Raw genomic sequence first — 6,601 nt, forward strand, 5'->3', positions numbered from 1 at the left:
TATATATATCCTGTTGACTCTTCATATATATATCCTGTTGACTCTTCATATATATATCCTGTTGACTCTTCATATATATATCCTGTTGACTCCTCATATATATATCCTGTTGACTCTTCATATATATATCCTGTTGACTCTTCATATATATATCCTGTTGACTCTTCATATATATATCCTGTTGACTCTTCATATATATATCCTGTTGACTCTTCATATATATATCCTGTTGACTCTTCATATATATATCCTGTTGATGCTTGGACACTTCTCTGCTTGACGACATCAGAATAAAACTGCAAGCCCTGTCAGTCAAGGCATTTACATGTAGTCGGTGGAAGCCTTGGTTCTAACACAGACACACAGACACACACACAGACACACAGACACACAGACACACAGACACACTAGTGTAAAGATGGGTTCCCATGTTCCAGACGTCTATAATGAGTCCCAAATGGCACCCTATTCCCTATAGAGTGCACTACAAAGTAGTGAACTAAATAGACAATAGTTTGACATGTGGGACAAACGTCAAGACTTCTCCTCAGTTGTCCTGCAGCCTCAGCCTGACTGGCTGGAAGGAGAGGGACCACCCACCTACCAGTATGGGGGCCCTTTCGTCAACACCGTGTCTGCCTCACAAATGACACCCTATTCCCTATTTAGTGCACTACTTTAGACCAGGTTTTGCACCCTATTCCCTATTTAGTGCACTACTTTAGACCAGGGTTGGCACCCTATTCCCTATTTAGTGCACAACTTTTGACCAGAGAGTCTTCACCTCTTGTTGTCTCAAATTATCCAACAACTGTCTGTCTGTTCTATATCCATCTGGACTGGTGTGACTTATCTCAACGGTCTCTGTTCTATATCCATCTGGACTGGTGTGACTTATCTCAACGGTCTCTGTTCTATATCCATCTGGACTGGTGGGACTTATCTCAACGGTCTCTGTTCTATATCCATCTGGACTGGTGTGACTTATCTCAACGGCCTCTGTTCTATATCCATCTGGACTGGTGTGACTTATCTCAACGGTCTCTGTTCTATATCCATCTGGACTGGTGTGACTTATCTCAACGGCCTCTGTTCTATATCCATCTGGACTGGTGTGACTTATCACAACGGCCTCTGTTCTATATCCATCTGGACTGGTGTGACTTATCTCAACATTCTCTGTGCTATATCCATCTGGACTGGTGTGACTTATCTCAACGGCCTCTGTTCTATATCCATCTGGACTGGTGTGACTTATCTCAACGGTCTCTGTTCTATATCCATCTGGACTGGTGTGACTTATCTCAACATTCTCTGTTCTATATCCATCTGGACTGGTGTGACTTATCTCAACGGCCTCTGTTCTATATCCATCTGGACTGGTGTGACTTATCTCAACGGTCTCTGTTCTATATCCATCTGGACTGGTGTGACTTATCTCAACGGTCTCTGTTCTATATCCATCTGGACTGGTGTGACTTATCTCAACGGTCTCTGTTCTATATCCATCTGGACTGGTGTGACTTATCTCAACATTCTCTGTTCTATATCCATCTGGACTGGTGTGACTTATCTCAACATTCTCTGTTCTATATCCATCTGGACTGGTGTGACTTATCTCAACGGTCTCTGTTCTATATCCATCTGGACTGGTGTGACTTATCTCAACGGCCTCTGTTCTATATCCATCTGGACTGGTGTGACTTATCTCAACGGCCTCTGTTCTATATCCATCTGGACTGGTGTGACTTATCTCAACGGCCTCTGTTCTATATCCATCTGGACTGGTGTGACTTATCTCAACGGTCTCTGTTCTATATCCATCTGGACTGGTGTGACTTATCTCAACATTCTCTGTTCTATATCCATCTGGACTGGTGTGACTTATCTCAACATTCTCTGTTCTATATCCATCTGGACTGGTGTGACTTATCTCAACGGCCTCTGTTCTATATCCATCTGGACTGGTGTGACTTATCTCAACGGCCTCTGTTCTATATCCATCTGGACTGGTGCGATTGGACGCATAGAGGATGGCAGCATATATTATTTTAGTCTATTGGAGATGTGTTTTATTTTCAATGTAATGAATTAAAAATGTAAAATTATAGAACATTATAATGGTTAAATAAAAGTTAGTTTTATTGAAGGCTGTACAAGTGTAAGACAAGTTATTGTGTTGTATTACATCATGTACTACACATCTTCTCATGGGGCAGTTTACCATGGGAGAGTTTGTGTGCCCCCTACAGTACTTTAAGTAGGTCACGTAAACAATGAACACACACACACACACACACACACACACACACACACACACACACACACACACACACACACACACACACACACACACACACACACACACACACACAAGTAAACAATGAACACACACACACACAAGTAAACAATGAACACACACACGCACGCACGCACACACACACACACACACACACACACACACACACACACACACACACACACACACACACACACACACACACACACACACACACACACACACACACACACACACACACACACACGTAAACGATGAACACACACACACACATGTAATATTAAATTGCTCTCCTTTTCTCCTGTTTTAACAAAAGCAGGATTAGGGTTAGGATTAGGGTTAGGGTTAGGATTAGGGTTAGGATTAGGGTTAGGTTTAGAGTTAACTTAATTCTAACCTAAAAAATAATGTCTCAGTTGGAAGATCATGGTGCTTCCAAAACCAGGGTTGTGGGTTCGATTCCCACAGGGGACCAGTATGAAAATGTATGCACTCAGTAAGTTCCTCTGGATAAAAGCCTCCACAACAACATAAAGCTATAATATGTTTGTGTTTTATTTTTGTTTATTTTTTTGTGGCCACTGAACTCACCACATGATAGACCGTGACTTAACAATATACAAAGCGTGTGAGATTAAACTTGACAGAGGAAGAACACAACACACAAGCTCTGACTTGCATCCCTCTACAAGGCTCACATTACGTGTTATATCTTAGCATGACCTTTCTTGTCTGTCAGAGTTTGGTTTCTGGGAGTCAATTCAACAAGAAGGGTTGGTGAAGTACCTATTACGTCACGGTTTCTACAGCTCAACCAACCAGAATCAGACATTGGTTTTATTACAATAAGCCATGGGTTTTGTTACAGTAAGCCCGTTCCAAGATGGCATAGCAGTTCAGACGTCTTTTTTGTCCTCGTATTGTCGTGTCCTGTATACATATATATTTACACCTTTCTTCGCATATCTTTATATATTTTATTATCCAAGAACTCAACTACAAAAGCTTTCCTGCAACCCGCCTCACCAATTACAAAAAAAAGTATTATTTACCTCAAATCTGAAAATCCACAGTGGAAGCTAGCCAGAGGCTAACCAGAAGCCGGCCGAAACTAGCCAGAAGCTAGCCGGAAGCTACCTAGAAGCTAACTAGAAGCTAGCCAGTAGCTGATCTGAAGCTGCCCAGAAGTTAGCCGGTTTGCTGGCTAGCGTTGGTGTTTCAGCTGCCCACGTTTTGTGGTCTTCAGCTATTCCTTTAGCTCGATAATCTATCGGCACTTTTGTGCAACGCGACTCGGACCGGAGCATACCGGGCCTATTTTTCTCAGTGTCCCCGGATTTCAGCCGCAGGCTCTGGACGTTTGCACCTTGATTTCGCAGCTAGCTAGCTGCAAACCGTGTGACTATTGGCTTACGTCGATCCCGGAGCAAACTTAAATTATTCCGGAGCTAGCCGCTGAGGAGTTCCATCAGCCATTCCTGGGCTACAGTCACCTATCCGGACCCGCAGATGCGGAGCCCCATCGGGCCTTCACGACTGACTGCCGACATTATCTGCCCGAGGGAGTTATCCAACTGGCACGTCCGTCGCAACGTTACCTGAACGCTCATCTGGGGCCCGCTAATCGTTAGCTGTCTTATCGGCTGCTATCTGAATAAGTATATCGGACAATTTTTCTTGGGTCACTATATCTATTTTGCCAATTGGATTGATCCCCTCTACTACACGGAACCCCACTAATCTACCGACGGAAACGCACGAGGTGTCTAAAAATAGACCTCCATCCTATGCTATCTTGCTACCGATAGCCATCTACCCGGCCAGCTGTCTGGATCGCCGTGACCCCAACCAACCTCTACTCACTGGACCCTTATGATCACTCGGCTAAGCATGCCTCTCCTTAATGTAAATATGCCTTGTCCATTGCTGTTCTGGTTAGTGTTTATTGGCTTATTTCACTGTAGAGCCTCTAGCCCTGTTCACTATACCATATCCAACCTTTCAGTTCCACCACCCACATACGCGATGACATCACCTGGTTTCAATGATGTTTCTAGAGACAATATCTCTCTCATCATCACTCAATACCTAGGTTTACCTCCACTGTATTCACATCCTGCCATACCTTTGTCTGTACATTATTCCTTGAAGCTATTTTATCGCCCCCAGAAACTTCCTTTTACTCTCTGTTCTAGACGTTCTAGACGACCAATTCTCATAGCTTTTAGCCGTACCCTTATCCTACTCCTCCTCTGTTCCTCTGGTGATGTAGAGGTGAACCCAGGCCCTGCAGTACCTAGCTCCACTCCTATTCCCCAGGCGCTCTCTTTTGATGACTTCTGTAACCGTAATAGCCTTGGTTTCATGCATGTTAACATTAGAAGCCTCCTCCCTAAGTTTGTTTTGTTCACTGCATTAGCACACTCTGCCAACCCGGATGTTTTAGCCGTGTCTGAATCCTGGCTTAGGAAGACCACCAAAAATTCTGACATTTTCATCCCTAATTACAACATTTTCAGACAAGATAGAACGGCCAAAGGGGGCGGTGTTGCAATCTACTGCAAAGATTGCCTGCAGAGTTCTGTTTTACTATCCAGGTCTGTTCCCAAACAATTTGAACTTCTACTTTTAAAAATCCACCTCTCTAAAAACAAGTCTCTCACCGTTGCCCCCAGCTGTGCTCTGGACACCATATGTGAACTGATTGCCCCCCATCTATCTTCAGAGCTCGTGCTGCTAGGCGACCTAAATTGGAACATGCTTAACACCCCAGCCATCCTACAATCTAAGCTTGATGCCCTCAATCTCACACAAATTATCAATGAACCTACCAGGTACCACCCCAATTCCGTAAACACGGGTACCCTCATAGATATCATCCTAACCAACTTGCCCTCCAAATACACCTCTGCTGTTTTCAACCAAGATCTCAGCGATCACTGCCTCATTGCCTGCATCCGTAATGGGTCAGCGGTCAAACGACCTCCACTCATCACTGTCAAACGCTCCCTGAAACACTTCAGCGAGCAGGCCTTTCTAATCGACCTGGCCGAGGTATCCTGGAAGGATATTGACCTCATCCCGTCAGTAGAGGATGCCTGGATATTTTTTTTAAATGCCTTCCTCACCATCTTGAATAAGCATGCCCCATTCAAGAAATTTAGAACCAGGAACAGATATAGCCCTTGGTTCTCTCCTGACCTGACTGCCCTTAACCAACAGAAAAACATCCTATGGCGTTCTGCATTAGCATCGAACAGCCCCCGTGATATGCAACTTTTCAGGGAAGCTAGAAACCAATATACACAGGCAGTTAGAAAAGCCAAAGCTAGCTTTTTCAAGCAGAAATTTGCTTCCTGCAACACAAACTCAAAAAAGTTCTGGGACACTGTAAAGTCCATGGAGAATAAGAACACCTCCTCCCAGCTTCCAACTGCACTGAAGATAGGAAACACTGTCACCACCGACAAATCCACTATAATTGAGAATTTCAATAAGCATTTTTCTACGGCTGGCCATGCTTTCCACCTGGCTACCCCTACCCCGGTCAACAGCACTGCACCCCCCACAGCAACTCGCCCAAGCCTTCCCCATTTCTCTTTCTCCCAAATACAGTCAGCTGATGTTCTGAAAGAGCTGCAAAATCTGGACCCTTACAAATCAGCCGGGCTAGATAATCTGGACCCTTTCTTTCTAAAACTATCTGCTGAAATTGTTGCCACCCCTATTACTAGCCTTTTCAAACTCTCTTTCGTGTCGTCTGAGATTCCCAAAGATTGGAAAGCAGCTGCGGTTATCCCCCTCTTCAAAGGGGGGGACACTCTTGACCCAAACAGCTACAGACCCATATCTATCCTACCCTGCCTTTCTAAGGTCTTCGAAAGCCAAGTTAACAAACAGATTACCGACCATTTCGAATCCCACCATACCTTCTCCGCTATGCAATCTGGTTTCAGAGCTGGTCATGGGTGCACCTCAGCCACGCTCAAGGTCATAAACGATATCTTAACCGCCATCGATAGGAAACAATACTGTGCAGCCGTATTCATTGACCTGGCCAAGGCTTTTGACTCTGTCAATCACCACATCCTCATCGGCAGACTCGACAGCCTTGGTTTCTCTAATGATTGCCTCGCCTGGTTCACCAACTACTTCTCTGATCGAGTTCAGTGTGTCAAATCGGAGGGTCTGTTGTCCGGGCCTCTGGCAGTCTCTATGGGGGTGCCACAGGGTTCAATTCTTGGACCGACTCTCTTCTCTGTATACATCAATGATGTCGCTCTTGCTGCTGGTGAGTCTCTG

This window comes from Salvelinus namaycush, chromosome 23, assembly GCF_016432855.1.
Source record: "Salvelinus namaycush isolate Seneca chromosome 23, SaNama_1.0, whole genome shotgun sequence".
NCBI lineage: Eukaryota > Metazoa > Chordata > Actinopteri > Salmoniformes > Salmonidae > Salvelinus > Salvelinus namaycush.